Below are 11,903 nucleotides of genomic sequence, written 5' to 3'. Positions count from 1 at the left end.
AATAGCAGAGAAGTCACCGATCCAGGAACCTGATCTGAGTCTTGGATTTAGAATTCATCTAAGTACACAAGAGGTGTAGACAGCAGTGTAGACAGGCAGAGCTGGATGAATTGAGCCTAAGTGTGGTCAAGGGAATGGAATGGCTGGATCGGAGCACTGTATGAAGGGGGGCTGTGTGAGATAGGGTCAGATGTGCAGCTTTTTCAACAGGACCCTGAGAGCCTAGCCTGGCTGTGGATTTAGGGTTTTAATCTGGAGATGATGGAAAGCATACAGGTCAAAGTGCATGCCAAATCCAACTCAGCAAATGAAGCACGAGGCCAATGCTAACAGGATGAAATGTACCTTGGGAAAAAGTGCAATGGCATGTGTGTGCATCTGTGTGTGTATGTGTGTGTGTGAACACGCACCTCTTAAGACGAGCATGAATTCAAGATGGGGACAGCCTGTTTTAACAGTATTTGACTTGAAACAGATAGAGGTGTTAATATATCTATAAGCTCAGTATGGGTCGTTGGTGTGATTTGGCTGGGAAAGCCTCCTGCACTTCAGGCTTCAGCAGCAGGAGGGGAGTCTCCAGAACAGAAGTTGTCCTGGCATCCTACTTGCTTTCCCCAAATCCTCGAAGAGGACTACTTTGATAAGATGGCCAATATTCATATAGGGGCTTCCTGAGTTCTTTCCTGTGGGAGGGTCCTTTCCTCATGTGCAATTTCCATTCAGGTTTTTCTAGGACCCAGAGCCAACTTCACTCCCGCAGAGCACTGCACAGAGTTTATTCATGCAGAGTTTACTGAGCCGCCTGAGGGGACACGGTCAAACCTCATCTGCGAGAAGTAGTATTGATGCACCACCAGGTGAGCAAGCGTTTGTCTGGGATGAAACGGTGTTCTGAGACGTGGAACTTTCAAAGCTAAAACAAGGAGAATCCTGGAAATCTACAGTGGTTGGTCACCCTACAATATACCAGAACCTTCTCTGTGAAGATTCATCCCCACACCCAATTGGTTTTTGTCTTAGAAACTGGAGCAACCTGCCTGTCTCATAGATATTTACCCGCTAGGTACAACTTGCAGAGATCTCATGGTCTGTGTTCCTAAGGTTTTCCAAGGGGGCAAGCTTGTGATGCTTCAGGTTTTGCAAATGTAAAATATTCACAAGGCCCTTTTTTCTATTACTTTCCTTGTCATCGTCTACAAACTGTCCCATGTGACTTTCCCTTTTCATGAGAAACAGATTCCCTTAATCTTGGGAGGACCAGATATTATAATGGAAAGAGAATGGATTTTTGGAAGCTTAAAGATCTGCTGGTGGATTCTGGTTTCACCATCTACCAGTTGTAGTAGATGCTGTGTATTCACCAAGTTCTACTGCCTTTTCCTCTTCTGGGCACTTTGGGAGATCAGTTAGGCCCCCTCTGAAGAGCTCTGGCCAATAGGGGGTAAGCCGAATGACTTGTCACTTTAGAGCTGAAGCGTGGAACATGACAGGGTGTCTCCGTGCTCCTCTATCCTTGCCCTCATGACCATTAAGGCCACGTGTCCTTGTTGGTGTGACTACAGGATGGCAGAAATCACCTCTCCCCTCACCCTTGTCTCTCATCTTAGTTTGCAAGAGCGACAAATGAATGTTTGTTTGTTTAGCTGCTGAGATTTTGCGGTTAGTTAATGACTGCAGCATAACCTGACTCAAACACTAGTTCTGTGTCTTCCTCACCTTGGGGTACCCTAATAAAATACCATGGATTGGGTGGCTTAAGCAATAGGCACTTATTTCTCGTGGTTCTAGGAGGCTCGGAGGCCAAGTTCAAGGTGCTGGTGAGAGCTGGCTTCCTGGCTTCAGACAGGTGGCTCCTTGTTCTCTGTGGAGGCAGAGCCCTGGTGTCTCTTCCTCTTCTTCTTCTTCTTCTTCTTTTTTTTTTTTTTTAAGATTTTATTTATTTATTCATGAGATACAGAGAGAGAGAGAGAGAGAGAGAGAGAGGCAGAGACACAGGCAGAGGGAGAAGCAGGCTCCATGCAGGGAGCCCGACACAGGACTCGATCCCAGGTCTCCAGAATCATGCCCTGGGCCGAAGGTGGCTCTGAACGGCTGAGCCACCTGGGCGGCCCTCTTCCTCTTCTTATAAAGGCGCTAATCCCGTTATGGTGACTCTACCCACATGAGCTCATCTAAACCTAATAACTTCTCAAAGGCCCTCCATCTCCTCATACCATCACACTGGGGTTAGGGTTTCAGCCTATGAGTCTGGGGGGCACATATTCAGTCCGTAACACCTTGTAAGCTTGTCTAGCTAGCTAATAATGCTGAGGCTATAAAAAAGGGATATAATATCTCTTTCAAAGGACTATCTTATAGGGCTGCATAATGAGATACTGTAGATGTGGTGTTTAGAATGGTTCGTCATACTTAGCAAGAGCAGAACAATATTTTGTTCCCTTCTGTTCTATCAGGGAAATAGATGTTTCTTTCTGGAGTAATACTTAACCAAGGGAGTAAGTACAACCTCTCATGTCCAGGGAAACATGCACAGAGTCTCCAGATGATGCAGGTCGGCCCGTCTCTGTACTGTTGTTTGGCTCTTGGTCTTTCACCTGGAGTGGTCTTTGATCAAGGGACCCTGCCCAGAAAATGCCACCGTGATGTAAGACATTGGACACCAGGACTCCACCTCCCCCCACCATGTTCACCTCTAAGCATCATATTTTAGGAGAATTGTTGACAGGTGTGGGTACTTCTAGAGGAAGGTGAGCAGGTTAAGAAAAGCCTGGAAGTCATGGGGATGGATGAACAACCTACTACAAGTAAGGTTAACAGATTTAGCAAATAAAAATAGGAGAAGCCCAGTAACATTGGAATTTCAGATAAACAAGGGATCCTATTTTAGTATAAGTTGCCTCACGTGATCTTTGGGGTCTCCTTATACTAACAAGGTATCTCTTGTTTATCTGAGATTCAAATTTAACTGGGTCCTCTGTATTTTATCTGACAGTGCTAGCTACTGCCAGACAGGGCTTTACCATTCTAAATAAGATCCCTGAAAGGGCCAGGAGAACTATGAACTAAATATTCAAATGTTCCAGTTGGCTTTTGTTGACTAATATGGGGAAGTGAGCACCTTGTGGTTTGAGAGGGAAGGGGATAGGGATATGGATGTAGCTGGCTTCATGCCTGGAATCAACCCCAGGCTACCAGGATTACTGAGGACAGTGCACACATATCAGATAGAGATGCAACATCACAGTTAGGAACACAAATGTGTGTTTATACTTGGATACCCGGAGCTGCTGGGTATGCAGATTTCTGAGTGAGCAAGGGGGAAGTTTAGAATTAGGTGTGTTATTCTGGGAGAACTGCACGGGAGAGGCAAATTTGGGTGAGGGTGGGAATTTTGGTTATCCTCCCTTCCTCCTTCCCCTCAAAATATAGATAAATGAGAACTGATTTGCCCTAACTGATCTTTCTTTTGATTTGCCCTAAGACATACGAGCAGGAGGATAAGGTGCTGCTGGTTACTTAGTGCTTTCTCTGCCCTCCCTCTCTGTTAGTCTGTCCTTCCTTACGCATTTATTAGTAAACACATTCATTGAGGAACTATGCAAAGGGATTTCTTGACATAAGACATCTAATAGCTCCAAAGAGCAGTATTTCTTAAGAAGGGGAAACCGCATCTTACAAAATCGATGATGATCTAGATAACTTTTAGTGAACTCCCTGGCAGTCTGTGGGTATAGTGGAAGGGGTTCAGGGCACAGAAGGGAGCAGAGAGAGGATGGATTAATAACTTGTAGAGGAACAAAAATTACCATCCTTCCCCTGACACTTTTAGCTTTAGGTTTACTGATTATCTAGCAAAATATGCTCGTTATGGAAGACAAGGGCACGCAGAGAAATAGAGACAGGAAATGTTCGTGTGGTGGGTATTTTCTCCCTGTCTTCTCTCTGAGTATTAGTTTTCTCTACAGTTAAGTGGCTTTTATGCACATTTTTTTCCTAATCCCCCCCCCCAATTTAACAGTATCCCATAAACACCTCCCTCTTCATCAGTATTAAATGTCTTATCAATATTTCAGATCAGAAGAGGGTCAGTTTTGACTCATGTTTTCAGGGGGAAGGAATGAGATTGGGTAAAGACTCATCACCTTGTCTGCTAAGATATTGACTGGATGTTAATCTGTGTTAGCCAAGGCCCCAGGAAAAGAAGGTGCCTTTTATCTAGAGCCCTCAGACTTGCTGGACAGACTTGCTGGACAAGTCGCTCTGAGTTAAGAACAAAACTTCTGTCCAGATTTACTTAGACTCCTATTTATTTTTTATTTATTTATTTTTTTTAGACTCCTATTTTTATCAGGTGTTGGACTCTGGTTTTACTAGATCTTGATGGCCATAAAACAATAGGTTTATTTTGCTTACACCTGTTCCTCTGCCCTCTGTCCTCTATTTTAAACACTCCCCACACTCTATCCCGTGTCCTTCCCTGTCCAGGAATGCTGGAAGCATTGCCCTGCTCTTGGGAACTTAGCTTTGTTGGCCTCCAGAGTGTCCCCTCACCCCTTCTCTTCCAGGTCATGGCTTCTGAGGAGTTTGCAGCCCCTAAGGAATAGAGTGGATTGCACAAAGTCTTCTCAGGTTGGGACCTGGGGCCTCCATGGATGGCTCACTACCTGGTAAGTGAGCTATGAAATATCTGGATGGGAGTGATATTTGTGTTTTGATAAGAACAACTGCAGATTTTGCTGATCAGAGGCCTTGACACTTGCATGTGATGCATACGTGAGTATAGATACACTTTACAGAGGACACAACTAGCCAGGCCAGACATTTGCATTGTTTCTTGGAATCTTTACAAGGATCCGTGAATTAGATGGCTAATATTCCCACTGGAGGCAAGTAGCTGTGGTTGTCCAAAGGCATGCATCTGGTGGGTGCAGGACCAAGACTTTTGCCGTTACCTCTCGCTCGGAGGTCCGAACGAGATGTCTGTCCGAGATGGACAGCAGAGCATTCTGGAGGGGACTTCGGAGGAGATTTAAAAACATTGGATGTCCCAGCCGCTCTGTAAGCCAATTAAATCTTTGAGTGGGGCCTGGCTTAAGTATATGATTTTGTAAGTTCTGCAAGTTATTCTAAGGGACAGCCGTGGTTAAGAACCAATAAAATCCAACACCTTTATTTATAAATGATGAAAATGAGACTCATCGAGGGGCTTGCCCTAGTTTCCACTTTTATTGAGTAGCAGAGCTGGAGCTGGGTCTAGGATTTCCTAGATATTCATGTCCATACGTGGACCCGAAGTGACCACAAGTACTGCAGGGAGATGCTGATTAAAAACCCTTAGGTGAGGTTGATTCCAGGCATGCAGCCAGAAACATCTGTATTCCCTTCCCCCTCAAACCACAAGGTGCTCACTTCCCCATACTCAGTCAACAAATGTGAATTTGAACATTTGGATATTTAGTTTGTTGTTCTACTGGCCCTTTCAGGGATCTTTTTTTTAAAAATATTTTATGTATTTATTCATGAGAGACACACAGAGAGAGATTGAGGCAGAGACACAGGCAGAGGGAGAAGCAGGCTCCATGCAGGGAGCCCAATGTGGGACTTGATCCCGGGACCCCGGGATCACGACCTGAGCCAAAGGCAGATGCTTAACCTCTGAACCTCCCAGGCGTCCCAAGGATCTTATTTAGAATGGTAAAGTCCTGTTTGGCAGCCCTCTGCTAGCTCGGGAGGCAGATCTGATGCAAATACCCATGTCCCTCCCAGCCATTCCTCAGTGTCTCCCCAGATGCTTCTGACCTGCCATGTGGCTGCATGTTGCCCCCTTGAGGCATACATCCCTCCTCCTCTCAGGCTGTGCCATGGCCGCATGGCCAGCTTGACATGGTGTCTCTGTGGCCAAAGGTCACAGAGGTTGGACTTAGGTCTTGAGACTCTAATGCCCCGAGGGCAGAGGTAGAGGTGGTTGGGGTGGAGGAGGGTGCATGATCCTGAGCTGGCGTGTCTGCTGGAGGAAGGTCAGGAATCTGGGGGGGACAGTAAAGGTGGTAAAAATGTCCACACATTCTTCCCTCTTCTCTGGGAAGCCAGCCTACAAGGGACCAGCCATGGGCCAGTGTCCTGCTCCAGCAAGCTGCCGGCTACACTGGGCTGCACCCCTCAGGAGGGCAGGGGTGGGGCATTTGGGGGTGTGCCCTGGGAGGTAGAACAGAAGGAGCTGAGGCTTCGGAGGTGACCCGGGAGCCTGACCCCAGGGTAGGAGACTCCCCCTTCCCGTGGTAAGGCGGAAGTTGTGTCATCCTGTTGGAGACACTTTGTTTAATCTTGTTAGGTCACCGTGATGTTTGTCCGGCTACCTTCTGTTTCCATTCCTTATAGGGTGCTTCCGTCCTGAGAGCCACATCCTGTCAGATGCCAAGGAAACCCTGCCTGCATGTACCTGAGGCTCTGAGGTGGGGCCTTTGGAGGCCACCCCCCCCCATGTCTGCCCACACAACAGAGGCTGTCCATCTGAAAAACAAACAAGAAGGCACCCAGTGGTGCCTCTTCTGGATGTTCCTACAGAATCAATGTCTTCCCAGGAGTCCTCAGCTAACACCAGTCAGTCCTCCAAGAGCTGGAGCAAGAGAGCTCCAAGAGGCATTTTCAGGTATCGGGCCTTGATTAGGTTTGGGAGGCATGGAGTTAGTTCACCGTCTGGTGGATTCTAGTCAAAGATGATCCAAGGGAAAGAAAGGGACTTGAGGCAATGTTAGAATCTAAGTGAAGTGAGGAGTCCTGGAGCAAACTGGTCTGGGCTCAACCAACCACTTCCTAGTTGGAAGCAAGTCATATATTTATATGCCTCCTGTTCTTCATCTGCAAAGTGAGGATAACTGTCTGCCCCCCACAGAGAGGCAGTGAGTGTTAAGTGAGTTAGTACATATAAAGGGTTTAGGACGGGGCCTGGCACTCCCTGAGCACTTGGTAAAATGGTAGCTGTAGTTCAGTTAGGCTGACTGCCTGATTTCTCCCAGACCCCAGGCCCACGCTACCGGGTACCATGGTCTAGTGGGCAGACATTCAGGTTGAGGAGGGGAGGGTGCGGGGAGGAGAGGGACATGGAATGCAGTCACCCCGTGCACACAGCCCAGCCTCCTGTCCTGCTGGCCTCTGCCTGAGGCTGGGCTCCTGTCTGTGCCCAGGGTCAGAGCAGATTCCCTCTCTCTGGTTTTGGGAGAGGAGCATGGAAGAGTGACCGACGTCTGGGCGGCTGAGCTGTTGTGCAGGTGTGGAGGGCCACGCCAGCTTGAGTCAGGTGGCGGCAAAGCCGCAGGGACGTTCCTGGAGCCTAGCTCGTCCCACAGACGAGGACTCAGACGTGACTCACCATGTTCAGGTGGTGCCTGGGCCTTAGTCACCTGGTGCCCCTTCCTCCGACCCCTGCGATTCAGCACAGCCTGGGCCAGGCTCTCTTATCCTCCGGAAACGTTTCTCCCCTTTCCTTGTTCTCTGTCCCTTGATCTCTCATTGATCAGATCTTGGCTGGTCTCCCCGACAGATGGATAAGGAGCCTGGAGCTGCTGAGGCCACCCCCGCACCCTGTCAGGCATTGCCAGGGATGACTGCGGAGGGCCCGGGATACTGCCTACATCAACACGGTGACATTTCTGTAATCTGAGGCCGGGTGGCCCCCTCTCTGCGGCTGACTGCAGCAGGAATCTCCACTCTCAGCCATCCGTTCTGGTGACCAGAAGCCCAGGCCGTCCCCTTTGAGAATAGAGATATACCCACAGTGCGTGGGGGCTCCTTAAATCAGTCGTTGACACCTCAGTGTGAACCTGCTCATTATACCAAGAGTGAGCACCTGCTGTGTGCCAAGCACTATTTCCAGGCACTCGGAAAATAGTAGTGAACGAAATGGGCAGAAATCTCCTCTTTCTTTTACATTACATTCCGCTGCGAGGAGTCAGAACAATAAACATGATAAATAGGTAAGTTCTGTAGTTGATTTAAAGGCGGTAAGTGTTGCAAACAATAACAACGACAATAAAATGACCCAGCCTACCATAAGGTAGGGTAAGTGGAATTGGGAGTGGCATTGGGCAGGGAAGTTTTTTTTTTTTTTTAAGATTTTATTTATTTATTCATGAGAGACACACGCAGAGAGAGAGAGAGAGAGAGAAGGAGGGAGAAGCAGGCTCCATGCAGGGAGCCTGATCCCGGGACTGTGGGATCACCCCCTGGGCCAAAGGCAGATCCAACCGCTGAGCCACCCAGGCATCCCGGTTGTCATTTTAAACAGGGTGGTTGGAATGATTGAGAAAGCGTTTGAATGAAGCCTGGAAAGAGGTCACCCAGATGCCCAGGGGACCGAGAGAGCCCCTGGGGCCAGAGGCCCAGGCCAGCAGCAGCCTGGAGATTTGGAGGCAGGGCGGCAAGGAGGCCCTGCACCTGCAGTGGAAGGAGTGAGGGGCAGAGACAGAGAAGTAATGGGGGTGTTGGGATCATGCAGGGCCTCACAGACTTTAGGGGTTTGGCTTTGGCCCTGACCCTAACGGGGAGCTAGCGCAGGCTTCTGCTGGGGGAGTGACACGGCCTGGGGCGTGGGGCGTGCTGCAGAAGGCTGGAGGCTATTGCAGAAGTTTGGGGAGAGAGGCTCAGGCCCAGAGGGTGGGAGCTGCCTTTGGAAGGGGAACTAGAGCATTTCCTGGTAGCGTGATGTGGGTGCAAGAGAAGCAGGAGTCAAGGATCCGGCGCCTAGCCGCTTCCCTGAGCGTGGGTCCTGATGAACCAGGGCTGGTGGTGCTGCTGCTGCTGCTGCTGCTGAGGCTGAGGGCTCCCGAGCAGTATGCTGGGAAGCGGGGCAAGCGAGGACACTCAGAGGGACACTGGGGCACTGTAGAGATGCCCCCAACTGCCCTTTAGCCCTGGCCAGGTCCTAACCCTGCCTCTGGCTCTGTTTTAGGCTTCTGGTCCCTGAATAAATGAGGTTCTGAAGTTCAAAGCCTGTGTCTGGGCCCTGGCCATCCTGGTGGGGGTTGGGGGGAGACGGGGGGGGGGGGTGGGGTGGGGGGGGTGGGAGGGGGTGGGTCTAGATCCCCACCCCGGGGTGTGCTCAGTGTCCCTGAGGAGTGAGGCTGCCTGCGCTGCCCTTGGGGTTTGCAGAACAGATGTCCTGGACTTGGCCCAGAGGGTGTGGGGGGCCCAAACAGAGCAATTACCATTTTCCTCTGCGAGGCCAAACCACTGCTGGGACTTGCCCCAGCCTGTGAAGTCTGAGACACCGAAGGCTTATTTACCTGGGCTCCTGGCCTCCTAAGAGAGGAGAAGGAGGGGGATTTGAAGAGCCCCAGTCACTCAGTGCTCCGCCCACCACACCCCAGCCCCCCTGCCTCGTCTGAGGATCTGGGATTGCGACACCTGCTCCTTCTTCTGGTTAACTATTAATGAGTTCTTTGTCACATCCTCTTTCCTGGTGGTGGGCAGAGGATGAGGCTGTTCCAGGAGGGTAGCAGCTTCCTGGAAACCTTGAGCTCAGGGAGCTGGAGAGGTGGAGACAAACGGACCAGGCAGGAGGGCTCAAAACCCTGGGGTGGGGGTGGGGGGTGTCACCAGTGATCTTTCTCTGGAAGACACAATGACAGTGGGGGGGGGGGTGACTCTCGGGGTTCTTGTTGCACAGGCTGGCCCATGAAGGGAAGCTGCTGGTACTGACTCTGGCTTGCCCAGTTAAGCCACATTTTGCTGGAATTCTTACCGGAGTCTAGAGGCTCCCAGTTACTGGAGTAACTGTTATGCGTGTAAACAACGTCATGCCCATTTGCTAATTGCAGTACTTCCCCTGCCCATCTAAACTTAGTTTAGGGTTAGAAATCTAAGGATTAGAAATGCCCAGCTTAATCCACAAAAATCCTATATTTTCCCCTGAAGGGTTCTCAAAGCAGTTTCTTGGACGTAACCCTCAAACTGTAGAGAACTTCCTGCTTAGGAGCCCCTGGTAGCCTGGGCCGGGTAGTAAGAGTGTCCTTTCCATAGAAACTTTGAGGCAGTGGTGTTCCAGAGCGATGCGAGTGCGGGAGGGCCTAGCTTGGACTGGGAGACCTTCCACATCTCTCTGAAAGCCCCCCGACCCTCACCTGGGGGCCAAGTGTCCTCTGAGACCGGCCCCCGGGGCTAGGCCTGTGACTGGCACGTCCAGTGGCCCTGAGGTAGGAGCACACCCAGAGCCCCACAAAGGAAGCTGTGTTCTCAGGCCTGGTGTGCGGGTGGGGGGCGGGCAGGGGAAGCTGGGCTAGTTATGCTTCAGGTCTGTTTTCGGGCCCTACAGGCTGGCATTCCTGCCCAGGGAGGGAGGGGCTGGGAGGCCAGCCCTTACTGAACCGGGGGCAGTGACTCACAGGTAGTTACCTGTCCTCGGGCTCCTTGCCAACCTGCAGATGGAACCGGAGGGGGGGCATTTAGAGTTCATTCCTGTTGATTCTTCTTAAGCTTCCCTTGCGTGAGTTGGGATCTGACCCTTTCCCAAAGAACCTACAACTCCAGCAGATTCCCTTGCCCCTCCCACCCCCCAAAACAGGGGTTTTCCATTTTCTTAGTTTTCCCTCAGGAGGATCCTGGTGCTTTCCAGGGTCTTGGATGTTTGGGTCTTTTCACCTTGCAGCTTAGCGACAGGTCTGGGCAACAATACCCTATATCCTCCACCTGGTCTTCTGTCCAGGGCCGTCCAGGACAGCGGAGGAAGCTGACTCCCGTAGGCCTTGGGGAAGGGCTAAGTGCAGTGCCTAGCACAGATGTGAGGGCCCTTCCCTGCTCCCCGGGAGTCCCTGACGTTTGCCCACCGCAGGGTGCTTTCTGTTTGCAGGGGTGCCCTGCATCCCCATCCCCACAAGCACCCACAGGCAGGTGGCGACTGATGAGCTTGCTGTGAGGCCTCTGAGACCAAGGCACTTGCCCAGTCCTGTCCTGGGGTTGAGGGTGGGGGGTGCGGTGCCTGCCAATGGGCGTGCCAGCCGCCGGATTCCTGAGAGCCGCCCTGCAGTGGGCGACGCCCAGCCAGGGAGTCTCCAGAGGTGAGGCCGTCCTTTAAAAACTGGGAGCCAGGCGAGGAGACCCCGCATTCAAGGGGTGCTCTCAGAGGTCGTCTGGAGAAAGAAGAGCAACAGCACGGGACAAGGTATGTTACCTGCCTTCACCTGGCCACCGGGCCCGGGGAAGGGCTGTGTGTGTCTCCCGGGGCGGCTGGGGCCTGGCTGCACACCTGAGCAGGTGAGCGCGCCTCCAGAGGCAGGTTAAATGTTGCTTTTCCCATCTGATAAGTGTGTCTCAGTGACTTATAAGAAAGCAGCCTCAGGTTGGGGCTGAGCACAAAGAGAAGTAGAAAAGTGTGGGCTGGCCCAGCTCGAGCTCTTCCAAGGGCCACTTGGTTGCCTCGTTGTGGGGGATTCTGGCCCAGGGGCGGGGGGGAGGGGCAGAGACAGCACTGGATGACAACCAGAAAGTGGCTTTCCCTCTCAGGCCATGATTAGCTGTGCAACCTCACATTAGCTGTTCCACCTCCTGTGGAACCTGTCTCTTCCCGGGGCCCCTGACTCTTCTGGGAGGGGATTGGAAGGCATGATTTTGAAGGATTAGGGTATGTAACTTAAGGGTATGTAAACTTGGAGGGTCCCCCTCTGCTCCTGCCTTGCCATCCCCCTCCTGCTTCCACCCCCGCCAGAGGAGTTTGTGGCTGTCATTGGAGGCAGAGTTGGGCACTGTGCGAACAGGGCTGGGGCATGCCTCCGCAGGGTAGGCCTGCCTACCTCCTGGAGGGACTCAGCCTCCAGAATCCCTGCTCTGGGGCTTCCCTCCTGCACGGCCCGGGGCCACAATGGGAGACATTTGGAGTTGCTTCCAGTTCAGGTGAAATCCTCACTCACTTT

The 11,903-nt window shown here is 51.3% G+C and overlaps 1 protein-coding gene across 2 annotated transcripts in view; it reads left to right on the top strand.

Annotated features, from left to right (window-relative positions):
• LAMB3 (laminin subunit beta 3) overlaps positions 1-11,903 on the top strand; it is a 50,659-nt gene continuing 38,756 nt past the window's right edge. Inside the window, exons 1-4 of one of the 2 annotated variants that reach the window (XM_049112067.1) lie at positions 1-857; positions 4,566-4,667; positions 6,379-6,649; positions 7,541-7,973. The gene's annotated coding sequence lies outside the window, so the exon portion shown is untranslated. Of the gene's footprint in view, positions 858-4,565; positions 4,668-6,378; positions 6,650-7,540; positions 7,974-10,365; positions 11,156-11,903 lie in introns of those variants that run through there. The other variant, XM_049112066.1, reaches the window with a different exon arrangement.

The sequence above is a fragment of the Canis lupus genome, chromosome 7, assembly GCF_003254725.2.
Source record: "Canis lupus dingo isolate Sandy chromosome 7, ASM325472v2, whole genome shotgun sequence".
Taxonomy (NCBI): domain Eukaryota; kingdom Metazoa; phylum Chordata; class Mammalia; order Carnivora; family Canidae; genus Canis; species Canis lupus.
This window is presented reverse-complemented; position numbering and strand designations above follow the sequence as displayed.